This window comes from Merops nubicus, unplaced genomic scaffold, assembly GCF_000691845.1.
Source record: "Merops nubicus isolate BGI_N331 unplaced genomic scaffold, ASM69184v1 scaffold11178, whole genome shotgun sequence".
In the NCBI taxonomy this organism is placed as follows: domain Eukaryota; kingdom Metazoa; phylum Chordata; class Aves; order Coraciiformes; family Meropidae; genus Merops; species Merops nubicus.
Genome location: NW_008623877.1, coordinates 27653 through 43144, shown reverse-complemented (window position 1 = coordinate 43144; position 15492 = coordinate 27653). Strand labels below are relative to the sequence as shown.

General features: G+C 37.2%; 1 protein-coding gene across 1 annotated transcript in view; it reads right to left on the bottom strand.

Moving 5' to 3' along the window:
- The window catches only part of TMTC2 (transmembrane and tetratricopeptide repeat containing 2), a gene marked incomplete at both ends in the record, with an annotated part of 89281 nt that overhangs the window by 58366 nt on the left and 15423 nt on the right, over positions 1 to 15492 (bottom strand). The gene's annotated exons all lie outside the window — the stretch shown is intronic.

Below are 15492 nucleotides of genomic sequence, written 5' to 3'. Positions count from 1 at the left end.
GCAGGAATGTTCCCATGATGAAGCATCCAAAACTTATAGTACAGGGAAATAAGGTTATGTTTAAGTTGTGCAGACATAGCAATATTATATATTAACTACAGTGTTTTAGTTTGTTTTAAGAAACTGAGGAAACATTATAGAAACCATTTATGCTGCTTGGAAACCCCTTACCTATTCCACCTTGATTTGAATATCAAGAATTCCAATCGATAGAAATATCCAATGATTGCCGTAGAATAGGAATATTGATGAATTTTTGTAACTAAAAGAACCAATAACTGTAAAGGTTAAATTTAATAGTGAGAATAGTATCCATTTTTATATAAAACAGGTTAGGCAGTCATAGACAGATAGATAGACAACAAACAGGATATAAAAAAGTGATCAATGTAATATAAAATTGAAAACATTTAGTGGAGTAATCCCCCATGTTCCCAGCATCGAATAAAGAAGTGTCTATATCAAACTGTTTTTTTGCCTTCTTTGGTGACAGGAACACCTTCTACCAGGTCAGGTTCCTCAAAGCCTCATCCAGCCGGACCTGGAATGGTTCCAGGGATGGGGCATCTACCATCCCCCTGGGAAACCTGTTCCTGCATTTCACTACTGTCACCATAAAAAAACATTCTTCCTTCTGTCTAGTCTGGGTTTACCCTCTTTTAGTTTAAAACCATTACCCTTTGTCTTGCTGCAACAGGCCATGCTAAAAAGACCATTCCCACCTTTCATATAAGCCCCCCCTTTAAGTATCACAAGGCCGCAATAAGGTCTCCACAGAGCCTTCCCTTCTCCAGGCTGAACAATTTCAACCCTCTCAGCCTTTCTTCATAGGAGAGGTGCTCCATACCTCTGATAAATTTTGGGGCCCTCCTCTGGACCCCCTCCAAGAGGTCAAAGTCCTTCTTGTGCTGGGGTCTCCAGAGCTGAACACAGTACTCTAGGTGGGGGTCTCAGCAGAGCAGAATAGAGGGGCAGAATCACCTCCTTTGACCTGCTCACCATGCTTCTTTTCATGCAGCCCAGGATATGATCTGCTTTCTGGCCTCTGAGCACACATCATCATTTCATGGCCAGCTTTTCATCCACCAGTATCCCCAAGTCCTTCTCCTCAGAGCTGCTCTCAATTCCTTCATCCCTCAGCCTGTATTGATACCTAAAGCTGCCCCAAACCACATGTAGGACCCTGCACTTGTCCTTGTTGAACCTCATGAGGTTCACACAGGCCCACTTCTCAAGCTTGTCCAGGTCCTTCTGGATGGCATTCCACTGCATACTGTCTACCAAGTATTCTTTCAGAATGTTATTATTTAAATATTCATGTAGACGGATACAGAGCAAGTCCAGCTAAGCTGGGGCTGTAGCCTTGGTGACAGTTTCAACTATTACTGTACTAAAAAGAAATTTATTTGAATTAATCAGAACCGAACTATCATCAGCTACCTCATTTGCCAGAATTTCACTAAGAAAAAAGACAAAAGACTTATTGTTCTTACGTATGAGTGAGTCAAGGTATGAAGGGAGAGATAGCATCTTACATTAGAGCAGTCAGCTTAGCTATAAGAATACACAATATAATTGGAAAAAGATGCACCAAAAATGGACAGCTAGTGTGACAAAAGATATTACCCTCTTCTAATTAAGTTTGTTATGTTTTTTTACCATCACAATGATGATTATAGTAGTACTGTTTGCTATTAAGGAAGAAAAAAAAGCCTGAAGAAGAGACAGCAACTTTAGTTTTGAAATAAATGTCTTTTCATTATTGCATAGTTTTCAGCTAAGGTGTGCAAAACAGAAATAAGGCTTTTTGCTAAAATACAGAAACACATGAGGTGTTTGCTCTCTTCTTAAGACAGAGCACTTCAATCAAATGACTAAATCACAGAATTCTCTTTCATTTAAATTTCTTTAATTTTAAATTTCTCTTTAATTTTAAATTTAAATTTCATTTAAAATAAATAATGTTGAATGGGGAAATTTCAGATTATTGTTTTTGTTTTAATGAGGGGAAGATATGGTTTTAAAAGTTACAATGATAATGGGAATGGAAGGAAATCTTATATGTAAGAGAGATCACTAATTTAAAAGAGAGAAACAAAGATCATAAACCAAGAGCAGGAAAGATTGATGACATGATGCATACAAAAAGGAAAGCAACAATGATTTTAAATAAGGAGACATTCAAGTTTTTATTTCCTCTTTTTCATAAAGGTATGAATTTACCAAAAAAAATGAGGGGTGGAGCAGAAGGGTACATAAAAATCTTTGGTAGTAGAGCTACTCAAAATAAATCACAAAGTAACGGAAAAGAGAGTGAAATAAATTTCAGCATGGGAACAAAAACAGAAAGACAACTTCCTTGGTTTGAGAACTTCTTCCATGACCTCTTCCTTCTGTTTTCTTCTAGTCTTTTAACTTGCAAATACCTCCTATCAGAGTAGTTCCCAGCAATTTGGCTAGGTCTCACTCTTTCAAAATAGACCCAACCTCTGCCTATCCTGGATGGGTACAACAGAAGTAACCACAACACTTAACACAATGATATCCTTCTACTGCCAGCTCCTCTACACCTACTAAGCTGCAAACCTGCACAGTCACCAAAAAAGTGGTTCCAGAGGAGACTTTAGGAGATCTAAGGGTAAAAGAAAAAGACTTAGAGAGCACTACTACAATTCGCACTAAAATGCCAAGACTCCTAGCCAACAATGCACATAGATTTAGATAGATAGATGTATATACATATATATATGCAGACAGATACATATACATCCCTTCATGGGTGGGGCAGACACTGTGCTACATACATCCTTTGGCGTGGCAAGGGTTTATAGTCTGTTGGGTTTTTTTAATTGACTAATGAGGACATGACAAATTTCCAAGTAATTAATTCCAAACTTCCTTTTCCACATAGAATTCTGGCTCAGGAGGAATCAGCATGGCAGGCTACCCAGGTTTTCTTAGCATCATGCACCCTGGCATGTTAGAGAAAGGCACTGACCACAGTCACATGATTTTCAAAAGAGCAACTAGGCTGAAAAGAAGTCAGAAGTTGATAATAATTTACGCACTTCTCAACCTCAGCAATGCAGCAAATACATTTCTTGACCTTGCTTAGAGAAAAAAGTGAGGATAACCTTTAAAGACTAGGAGTACTCACACATTATGGATTTCTCTGGCTAGCCACATTCATTTCAGTGATGGAAAATTTGACTGAAAAGGCTAACATTTTTAAATTACATACCTCCAAGTTTCATTAAAATTCCTTCTTATCTTCACAAGAACATAAAAATCATTAACCAAAATGCATGCAGGGACAGAAGTGACAACTGCTGAATCTTTCAGGAGTCTCTCTGTAGGGACCTTGACATTTTTCCACTTATTAAAAGTTACATTTTCCACTACTGACATATCTAAATAGGAACAAAAATGTAAAGACTACCCTGTAGTGCTATTTGTACTTCTCTGAAACTGTTTCAGTATTGCTGGGTTGTTTGTCTGAGGTCATTCCTGAGATTAATTTTTATAATACTAAAATGATGAAAATGATGAAAATATCACAATGCTAAGAATTCCAATTACTCATTTTTTTTATCACCTAGCAGCTTCTAAATATCAACATCTAAAATGTTTGAAAGGGAAATGCCTTAAAGCACAGACTCCACAGAAAACAGCACCCTCAGTGAATTTATGTCTAAACTAGTCTCTAAGTTCTCTAGAAACCTTACCCTAGCCTCAGTTTCACAAATGGAAGAATTAGGCAGTTGGATCTTTTTTAGGTTTGTGCCTAAAACATATTGTAAAGTACTGTAAAAGTAAGTGTATTTTCCTTCCTTTGCTCAGTGACTTTTGAGAACCATGGAAATGCTTTCCTTCCCACGGGGAAAAAAAAAAAAATTCAAAAAAAATTAAAAAATTTTTAAAAAAAATCAGCATTTCCACATTTCAATTGTTGTTTGTCATCTGTGATAGACCCCAGCCTATACAGCTATTCTCTTCCTAAGACTGTCACTGTCTTCTCTCAAAGTTGATCAATTCTGCATGCAATGCAATGATTAAGTTCCCAGTTGACAACAATGAGCATGAGTAAGCATAACTTGAGTCCTTCATTCTGGAGAAGACCTGAGCTCTGGTATCTCACTGAATAAGTATTTAATATAGTATGTATTTGAGCCTGTAGTCATTGCTCAGAGCTCCCAGTGCGTATGGCAGAGTACAAGCAGGAAGAAGTGCTTCAAAATCCTGACAGCACAGAAGTAAAGCTGGGTGGTATATGCAGACCCCAATAGGCTTTATAAGTGCTCTGCACAAATCTGCTAGTGGATACTGAAAAATAGTTCCTTGATGGCTTAAGGATAGTGTCTAGGAACCCTGTTCAACTGCAACTGACAGATAAGCAGGACCTGACTACTCACCCTTTGGACCTGGGCAAATGGGATAGTTTAGAATCAGCTGTGCCCCTACTTACTCCTTTGCTTTTGGGCCCAGGTGCTTGTGTGAAAGATTTACATACTTTCTACATACTACAAGTATAAACAAAGGTGGGTTTAAACCAACAGTTAAATTATGAAGAACATCTCTTACTGCCTGTAACAGATATCGCTCAAAAACACTCACAGCTGGCACTGACCTCACTCCCATCAAACTCACAGTCAGCCTTTGAATCTTATCACAGAAATAACAGAAAGGCTAGAAAATCGACTTCATTTTAATTTTTGTTATTTGCTTTCTGAAATCCCAGATTTAAAAAGTTTACATTCTTCAGCACTAGCCAAAACCATGAGGACTATGCATATTGGTTTGGGTGGGGTTCTTTTTCTGTGAAAGCTAAGATTCTCCCTGGGACACATGTTACAACTGTATAATTTGTTGCTCACAGTTTACAGTATGTGTATGTTTTGCTAAAGGGCTGTGGCTTGTCAGAAGAACATTAGGCTGACTGCTCGTCCTACCAGGCAGCTACGCACTGGGTTAAGTGAGATGTTGGGAAAGAAAAGGGAGCTCTCTCTCAGAAAGCATCACACTGGGAAACGCTGCTGCAGTCCCAGGACAACAGGGAATGCTGTGTGAAGAAACGAACCATGAGGATGATAAAAGGAGGCTTGAGAAAAGCAGGAAAACATTTGTCACAGACAACGAGTTTTTTCCTTTTCTAGAGACCTACAGGGACCACAAAGATCCATCTAAACAAAAGAAAAATAAGAGGCCATGCTTTTGCAAACCAAGACTTAAACCTACTTCCAAACATGACTATTTGAGTATATATCACCTAGCAAATCTGTTATCTCTCTCTTTTATAAGATTATGCTTTATTTTAATTACTATTTGTTTGGGGTTTTTTTTTAAAAAAAAAAAGTTTTAAAGATTTTTGGTGTATTCTCTTTAAGGAAAAGCTCCAGACAGGACATACCTCAGATCTCTGTCTGAGATGACCTCACTGGTCTAAGACATAAGGCTTAAAATGCTGAAAAATCACATATACCAGCTGGAACTGCACAAGGTGCCTTGTTCAAAGTATTATCAATAAATTATTCTTTGCATATGGAGGTTCACTTTTGCTTTAAAAAATGTCACCGATCCTGACAGAAAGAAACCTCATTGAATAAAAGGGCAACTTCTGTTTGCATTAACTTTGATTTTCCAAATGGAAAAGATAACCAAAAAACAGCATTTTGCTAACATATCTCTAAGGCCAGGAGGAAAACCAACCCAGGAGGAAATCTGACTCCAGACTGAGCAAAGAAGAGATTAAAAAGAGAGCCCAGAAAGCTGAGCTGTCTTTGCCTGGGATCTAAGGTAAGGTCCAGTCCTGGGAGAGTTTCCTCCAGCCCAGGGCTGCAAAACTGAGTGTAGAGGATATTAAGTACACCTGCTCATGACCTCCCCTTCCAAACTAGATTCAATTATTGATTTTTATTCATTTTGTTTGAGGACAGGAACCTGATAATAAAAATGGCTGTGTAGAATTCAACTTCACCAAAAAAATCCAATCCAAACGAACCACACACACAAAAGTACTACTAGAAACATCTTTAAATAAATCTTTGTTCAGCATATCAGAGGATTAGCTCTAAAAATGCAAGAGTTCAACAGTGGCTGCTTGATGAGGAGGTAGGTAGTGAGACAGCAGAAATGTGCATTAAGGTTCCTTAAGTCACTGTGGATGAGTACCGAATAATGCAGGATGTCTAAAGATTTTGCAGGAACGAAGTTCTTTCCCAGAAAGGAACACAGATAAGGAAAAAGTGATTGAGATTTGTTTTTTTGACTGCCACAGTTTGTTCATTTTTACCCTGAAGCAGTATTTTATGCCAATTCACCTGTCTTTTGAGTATTTCCTAATCATTTACAAAGCCAGAAGTGGACCCACAGCAGGGTAGTATCCAACCTTTTCTGATGACACAGTTAATATTCCTGGATCATTTGCTAACTTCTTAGAGATTAATTTTTCTCTTTTAACCCACAATTGCAGTTCATGCAGGATTTGTATTTTAAAATGTCATTAATGCTAAGCATGCTGTCCTTCTATAGCTGTAGCGTGGAAAAGGTTATTTTACAGATCAGCGAGAAAGAAAAGAGTATTCTTTGTATTTTAAACTACAGACTTTCAAACTCCGAAAAAATACAGGTCCAAAACTTTAATATGGCTTGCAAAATTCCAGCATTATCTCATGTTAGCTTTCTGTGATGACTTAATTAGTTGTTATGAAAAGGCTTGTGAAATCAGAAATAGACTTTAAAGAAAAATACATGCAAAGATTTACAGATATCTATGTGTGGTTAGAAAAGAAAAAGAAGCAGCTAAGAAATACTTCACTCCTGAAATTTCATTTCACAAAGACTGTGCTCCAAACAAGCCACTTAAAACACAGCAGCACAAGCATGTTTCAGTGCCATCTAGCTCGTGCTCAAGATAACTTGCATCACTACACAGATGTTGGTTTTTTTTTCTGCAAATATCCCTTCAGTAAAACACAAATGGAGAAGTGGCACATTGTTTTCGTTTCAGATCCATCAGTGTGTTGAAGCATAAAAAGCTTGGGTTGTTCTTGAAATACTTGAGCTTTGATGTATTTATGTGAGGAATGTTAAAAATGTAACTCCTAAACCCTTTATGTTGTGATCGAATTCTTGATTTGGACAGATTCACATGACTGAGTACTTTAAATACTGTTCTTTCATGTATAAACATATTAGGTGTCACTATGCAACCATTCTGTCTTGCTCTTTTGTGCCATACATTAATGGAAGGGTTGAGATAAAAAAATATTAAAAAAAAAAAAAAGAGCAAAGGAGGAAGACCATTTCAGCTTGCTTTAAAAAATGGAAAGATTAATGATTTCTAAAGAAAAAAAATTTGTACAAGCAAGTGAAGAAGACATTTTGAAGAGTGGAACACTATGCTTTAAATCCTCTGAAACCTCATTTTGCCTCCTTCACAGAATGGGTTTCCAGATAATAAAAGATACTTGCAGTCCTGACCACGTCATTGTGACTGTTAACACCAACTAAAAATGTGAAAGCTTTCTGAACTTCAATCAAAATTCTCCAGATTAAAATAATTTGATAGTCTCACACTTCTCCCCCCAGCCCAAAATAGATGGGAGGAAAAATGGTTTCTTTTGACTCAGTAATGTGATTTTATATCCTCTAAAGCCCATGATTGAACCGTAATGGCCTAGCTTTAAATCTTCCTGGCTTGAAAGTGTACCATTCAAATCTCTTCAGAACTATCTGAACAGCCAGCATATACCTGCTTAAGTCATACCATTGAAAATCTCAGAAAAGAATATATCATGCTTGTTTTCCTCTACACAGTAACTGCATTTTGGATTACAGATTGTAAGAGCGTGCAAAATGAACAATTTACTTTAGCGAAAAAAAAAAAAAAAAATCAAAAACAGCAATACCAAACCTAGCCTAGTCAAACGGTATAAAAAAAGAAAACCAAACAAAGAAAAAGAAAAAAAAGAAAAACACAAAGAAAAAAAAAGAAAACCACAACACCACCCACCTCAAGAAATTGCAAAAGCACAAAGTAGAAGGTTGTGGAACATTGTACCAAGGCCAAATGTAGCTGCTAGATAATTCTGCAATAAAGTTAACCTTTACTTCTCCTCTTACATATTTTTTCACTACTTAAATCCCTTGTCCCCATGTTGCTTTTTTGCTAACATTTAACTAACCCTCCTCCACACACCTAGTAAAACTTTTACCAGTGGTTTAATAGTCAGATTTTCCAACGCCCTTTGAGAAACATTTCAGGAAGAGCATTCTGAAGAGTAAGGAATGTCACTAAACAAAACACAGGTTGGATTAAGATGTGGTACAGGAACTTGCTCCTGAGACCCATTGCATTTGCTCCAGTTGAGCAGAAGCAGCAGTTCAAGGCTTGCTCCAGCAAACCCTGCTTTGCTTCTCTGCCCTCCCAGGTCAACCCCAGAACTTCCCCCCCCCAACTTCAACTCTCAGTGGCATACAAACTCCTCTTCTCACCTAACCCTTCCCACCAGCTGTCTCACAAGAGAACTCCCTCGTTAGCAGACAGCTGGGACAACTCTTTTGGTTGCAGGTTAGTAAGGGAAGGCAGGGCAGGCCAGGGCAATGGAGTAGGACAAGGCAGAAGGAGCTTTGCAAGGCATCCAAGTGACAGTAGAACAACAATGCCTGAAGTGAACCTGAAGAAAAATGAGCTGGTTAGTGGGCTAAAGATGAGGTGTTTAGACCAGTGACATTTTTGATAGACTATCCTTTTTCAGACTGGAGAAAAATTTCAGACAGCGAAGGCAGAGAGAGCACACTTATGCGATGAACTGGCAGGGACTTGCCTCAATGTGTTGTTAAAATAACAATTTAAGCGCTCTTCCATCCTGCTAGACATATAGAATCATAGAATAGTTTGGATCAGAAAGGCCTTTAAAGGTCATCTAGCCCAACCCTTCCTTCAATGAGCAGCGACATCTTCAACCAGATATAGATGATCTCCACAACTGTATAAAGATACAATGACATGTATAACTGTGTAAAGAGACTCCATAATTCTTCATAGACTGGGGAGGGGGAAGCATCTGTGGGTGTTTTTTATTCATTTTACCATTTCAGTGGTAAATTTGGCTGAATAAATCAACATGATTCTTCAGAGGATCATCACAGTTTCCAGCTGCCAACAACCAACAGCTTATACAAACTGATCTCCTTTTGTGAATTAACGACCTTCATTGTTTCATTAACATTAACTGCTTAGAGATAAGCCTGAAAGTTTCCAGCAGAGTCTAAAGAGGGTTAAAACAGCTTTGAGAAATCCAGGCTTAGCTTTTGGGAAGGATAAACAAATGAAGAATGAAGATCTTTACTTGGTGATATTTTTGGTTGGCTAATCACCTCTATGTTATTCAAAGTACAAAATTTCCCCTAAGCCTTCTCTGGTTTGTGTGTCTGAACTGTAAACAGACTGATAAATAAAAAGTATAACTGCATATTCCTAACTGCTGTTTTCACAGCCATAACTACACGCCTTTTCAACAGCCTCGTCCATAAAAAAGCAGATATTAGAGGATGTGAGCAACTGAAAAATCAGAGCTGTCTCGATCATTCACCTAAACATATAACTGATCTCAAATTCCTCCCACATTCCTCTGCTGTGTCTAGAACAAACTGGACAGTGAAGAACCTGAAGAGCAAAGTAGGTACAGTTAATGTGTGTTTGATGTGCAAACACTGACTGTCTACAAGAGTTGTACTCTGGTGCTGCTGTAAGGCGGCATCTCTCCTCTCTGTGACCAGTCTGTCTTACAGGCCGACATCTCTGGGACAGCGATGGGTCCACCTTTATACCTAGAGACAGTTGTGCACATTGTACTTGGCCACAGAGCAATGCTCATAGACAACTCATACAGTGCTTTATGGTGCTTTGCAGGAACATGAGCCTGGAAAGTATAACATACATTTCTGTGAATGTAAAGCCTATTTTAGGTATTAGCTCAGATTTTCTTACCTTCTCACATGTCCATCTCGGATGCTACCTTATACAGACACTCAACTGACTAGAAATAGTTTGGACAAAAAGTTGTTACTTTCCAAAAAAGTTATCATAACAATCTGCTACCAAGGAAATACTTTCATGAGTCTCTTAGAGCAACGGCACACATGCCTGTTTCTGCATCACGTAACAAGTGCTTTGTGCACACTAGGCAAGAGCCTGTGTGAAAGCCTAAAAAAAACTAACAAATAATTCTCAAACTATTTAGAAAGTGATCTCCTGATCCCACACAATTTTTCCACAATGATTGCAATGAAGGTCAAAAGCTGAGGATAAACCATGGAAACTGACCTACTGCTTTGGGCACCCCCTCAGATTTTGGCCTTGTCCCAGCTGGCCAAGAGTCATGCTATTTTATAGAAATCTTTTGTTAAGTAAGTGTGAAGCGTTCAGTACAAGTTCCTAATGGACTGCACATCTGCATAGTGGGCAAACATAACCCACATGAGGCCAGGAATCTGCAGACCAGCAAGTAAGCCAGTACAGATGGGAAAAGAACACTGCATTATGTTGCCCTTTCCTACTCATATTTCCTAGGCAAGAAAAAACTTTCTCTAAGTATTGAAAGAAGAAAACAAAATAAAATATTTGTTACTTCTAAATATTAAGCCATTTAAACTGTTGCAGGTGATTTTCAATAATCATTTTTTTTGCAACTATAACCATTAATTTTATTTTTAAAGCAAAAATAAAACTAAATATTCTTTGAAAGCTCTGAAGTAGCTTTACAAAAACTTTAAGGGATTGAGAACTTCGATGAAGCAGCCAAAGAGAATATCAAATCTTAAATATTATGAAGGAGACAAGAAAAAGCAGGAAAAAACAACTGCAAATTATCTTACTAACATTTTTAAGCAGGCTGACAAATACAAAAGATTAAGTGATTCACTGTCAAACAAAAGATGCAATATCACTCCTTGACAGTCGTTACTAAATACTACAAAAGCTAGAGAATATTTTGAGTAGCTACCAAAAATGTTTAAAACTCTGTCCACAACCTTGAGAATCTTTCAGCTAGTTGATAAGCATCTCTATCCACAATATATTAAAATGAACTTTTTTGTACATGCATACAATCGAAACTCTCAAAAAAACAAACGTACTACAAAAATATTGTTTTGGAATTCCCACTGAAAATTGAAATCAAAGTGACATGATTCACAGTAGACACAGATCTATATGTAGAACTCTAGTTTGTTAGCAACACTTTTGCTAACAAGCAAAAGGATTTTTGCCTTTTAAAAAAGGGGGAAAAAAAAAAAAGGCAGTCTGAAACCACACCTTTTGACAAATCCTGTTCTAGTATTCGTTTCTGAGCACTAAGAATGAGGAAGAATTTTAGTGTCAGCTGATACTTTGCTACATAAGAACAGGTCCCATGTAAGTGATGAAGATGGAAAGAAAATTTTGTTTCAAATTCAGATTTTCCTACAGAATATCTTCCTATTTCTGCTTGATAGTACCTGTGGAGAAGGAGTACATATCAGTATTACACAAAAGTTAAAAGTTTATATGTTTCTGGAGAAGTGAGACAGAAAGGACAAAAAAAAAAAAAAAAAAAAATTATGCCATCTCCACACAATTAGGTTGCAAGCACCAGCACTAATGAAGCCTGCTTTCCCCTGGATGCACACCCCATGACCAGACTGTTCATGCCTGATTTTTCAGAACATGTTGCTGCTGTTTAGATTTTCAGCATCTAACGAGGTGCTCCTGAGTTATTTTCCTATGAGGGCAACTTGATGCCTCTTCTCCGAGTCAAATTTTAATGAAGCTAGTAAATGCTCCACCTTAGAGAACATTGTTCCTCTGTCAAATTCGCCTCTCCTTGACTGAAGGACATTAAAGTAAATGAGCAGAAAGGTGGAGAGAAATACCAAGAATGGTAATGTAAACTGTCTGTCTTTTAAAATGAGCATGCACTAAAAGAACACTACTAGTTTCTGTTACAACACTGTCCAAAGATTGTTTATTTGCTAAAATCTGTGAGCTAAACTTGTTGATTTTATATCTATAATTTAAGAAGGCCAAACCTGTTTTTTGTCACTTTACAAAGAATCATAATTTATGCTCTGTGCTAAATTTTGACCTAGACAATTTTTATAGCTGGGATATAAATTCTAGAAATGTTTGGAAGTAGCATCTTCTTGTTGAAGCCACTTTAGTAAGATACTGGGAGGAAAGCGTCAGCAAAGTTATTTTGTCGAAGGGGTGGGGAATTTAACACTGCGATGGCTAAAAAGCTTGGTTCAAATATTATCAGGAAGAATTTAGAATTAAACTCCCTCTTGAGTACCAAACAGAACTTGAAGAATTAAAAAAAATATATATACAGAAGGAAAAACAGTTGTGCTGATCTCGTGTAACTGGCAGACATGGGGCTTAATATTTCTATTTCTCCAATTCACAAAAAAACAATCTACTTCCAATACTTGGCACCAGGTCTTTGCTTCTAATTTGGCTGAAGCAAGCTCTGAAAATTGTTGTCGCCTTGCACACAGGACAAAGCTGCTGGACCAGCCCATCCCCTGGGTTCCTGCAGCCCCTTATGCCAAAGCTGTGACAGATACCCTGGCACCCCTGCAGTGCTGAGCTGACGAGATTTTATTTCCCTGGTTCATGCTTGGAATGTGCTACTAGCCATCATCTGTGCACTTACAGATTAAACACTAAATCTGTCAGCTTAAGACTTATCTTTTTCCCATTGGCTTTTTCCTAAGCCATCTCAGTGATGCAGATCTCAACAAGTTTTACTCTTGCTTAATAACTGAGAAGCACCCTGGGGTCTGAAGACTCCATTATAAATATACTGACTGATCAACTTTCATTAGTGATGTTACTTTCAGACTAACAGGTTTGGCTGTAAGTGGCTTCATATTTAAAGTAGTTCATAAAACAGAAGGCAGAGGTTTTCATATTTCTGTAAAAATGAAACATAACCTTCACTCATTTGGAGGAACAATATTTTTCCTTTTAGGTTTGATGAGTGGAGGAAGTGAGGACCCCCTCGTGCTTCACACACATTTTTAATGCAGTTTACTTGCCAGGGGAGAGATATGTCGTCGTAACCTTCTGAGAGTTTGGTGTTTTCCAGAGATACAGAATAAAATGTTAAAATATGCTAAAAGCTCTTCAGCTTATCTCATAAACTCAAAAAATCTGCTGTCACTCACAAGTCTAGGCTTTCTTAGGAGTTGCTGTTTAGCATTTATCTGAACAGTAGTTGACAGTAAAAAGTAAGATCGGTCAAATGCATTTTAAAATCTTTCTTGATAATCAAAATTTCTATTAGACCCAAAGAGACACATGCACATCGCTCAATCTCACTGTCAAAGTATCTCTTCAACATGGTTGATAGAGATGCATGGACAAAATGGTCTTTCAGATTCAATATATTTTTGCTACTCAATTTTCTTGCTGGAATATTAAAGATTACATATTTAGATAAGACTCTGAAATTTCCACCTTTAGGTTATCATTGATCACATTAAAACAACAATAACAGTTGGGCCCTTGCGACAGTACAGAGCTAAGACAAGAACAACTGAGTTTTCTTATACTATATGAAATCTTTATAAGACAGATTTAATGTCCTGGTAAGTATTCTAGAAGTCTAGATTTGGGGTGCAAGACACTGTTCTTCTAAAGCGAAGGGCTAGTTCACAGAAACTAACTGAAGAAAAGTCTTGTTCCAAATCTGTTCCATGGTTAAGGCAGAGTTTGGACTGATCTATCTTGCCAATAAGCATACAGAGCCAACTTGTATTTTCTCCTCTGTCTTCTTAAGATTTCCATTTTTACAGGACATGTTTCTTCTGACAAAGCACAAAGGTAGAGACAAGATCTCAAGACACCAGACAACTCACTATGAATTAATAACATATCCCATTTCCATAATATATCTACCTTTTTCCTCCTGATTATAAACTTTTCCAGTCTGGCTCTGTTCATACCATATAATAGGCTTCCATCTCTACCTTGAAAAAATATTTCCACCATCTGGCATAACAGAGGTTCATTCTTTGCTAGAAGACATGAATAAAGTCCCTTCAAGCATTATATTTTTGTTATTCAGTTATTTATAAATTAACAGTCAGCTCTCAGTCATCATTATGCTGAACTTGCATATTTTCTTTTCTGGCTTCCCTTATTAAAAAAAATATATCAAAGCGTCTAGCCCCTGACTTTCTGCTGCTCTTTTCTGGTTACTAACTCTTTTTACCTATAATTATCTCATGTGGTGAAAATTCTGAAAAAGTTGTGGGTTTCAAATATTAAAACATTATATGGCAAGGAATAACTTCATTCTTGCATTATGGCAGAATGACATAGCCCACAGAATCTTAGCGATGGTTTCTCTCTTACCACAGCACACAGACATTCAGGTTGAATTCACTATCTTTGCCATCTTTACGGAGATACGGCAGGACACACTATCACAATTAGCGTCTTTGGATTACTCCTCTCCTAACATATGGTTTATATTTTGTAAGACCACCACCTAAAATTTCTTTACACAGCTGGACTTTGTTCAAACAAATCCACTGCATTAACTAGCATTTTTTCAAACAAATTTTCATATCCATATTTCTAATCCATTTCTGGTAGTGGTTCCTAAATGGTGACATATATCCTCATAAATTACAGGACTCTAAACCCTCTCTAATTCAATCCTAATGGCACTCTTCCGAAGCAGTAGTTAATACCACAATTTAGCGATACTTTGAAATGTTAAGTGGAAGATAGGAAGGGCAAAAGCTATATCCCAACCTTAGGTATGGTAATTATTTCTTATACCTGAGTGAACATCTGTGATCATTAGTTTTAGATTATCATTTCTTACAGGCAAATTCACTCTAACCTCTTAAAGCCACTTTGAAATTTCACTTCATTAAGTTTAGCTCTCCCCTTCCAGTTCCAAACAGATATTTGAGCACAACAGAGCGCCTGTTAAATAAATACTTGGCAACATAAAAATCACAGCAGATGGGCAAGGTGCAAAGAGGCACAGGGGTTGAGTTTAGTAGGCCAAAACAAAACAAAACAAAACAACCCCAAAAAAAAACCCAAAAACAAAAAGTCCCTTTTCAGATCAAATTTTGTAATAAAAAAGGACAACATACATAAAATAGATACTTCTTAGTTATCTGGAAATATTTTAAACCTCACAGGATTACCTCTATTAGCTTGAGAGTTGTCATTTGTGTTATCTCCTTTCACTTGTGGTATACTTGAGTCCTTTAATTTCAAAATGCTCTTTAAATTTCCTTAGTGCATTTTAAGGGCCTCTTAAAAGACATTTACAAAGACATAAAATAGTACAGATCCACATATAAGCCCCTAACACCACAGTTATCTGTGACAAAGTCATTTATCTCCTTGGTTTGTCTGTCAGGTACCCAGGTTTTCATCCATGTGGTAACAGTCATTAACAAAACCAACACAAATTATTTTTA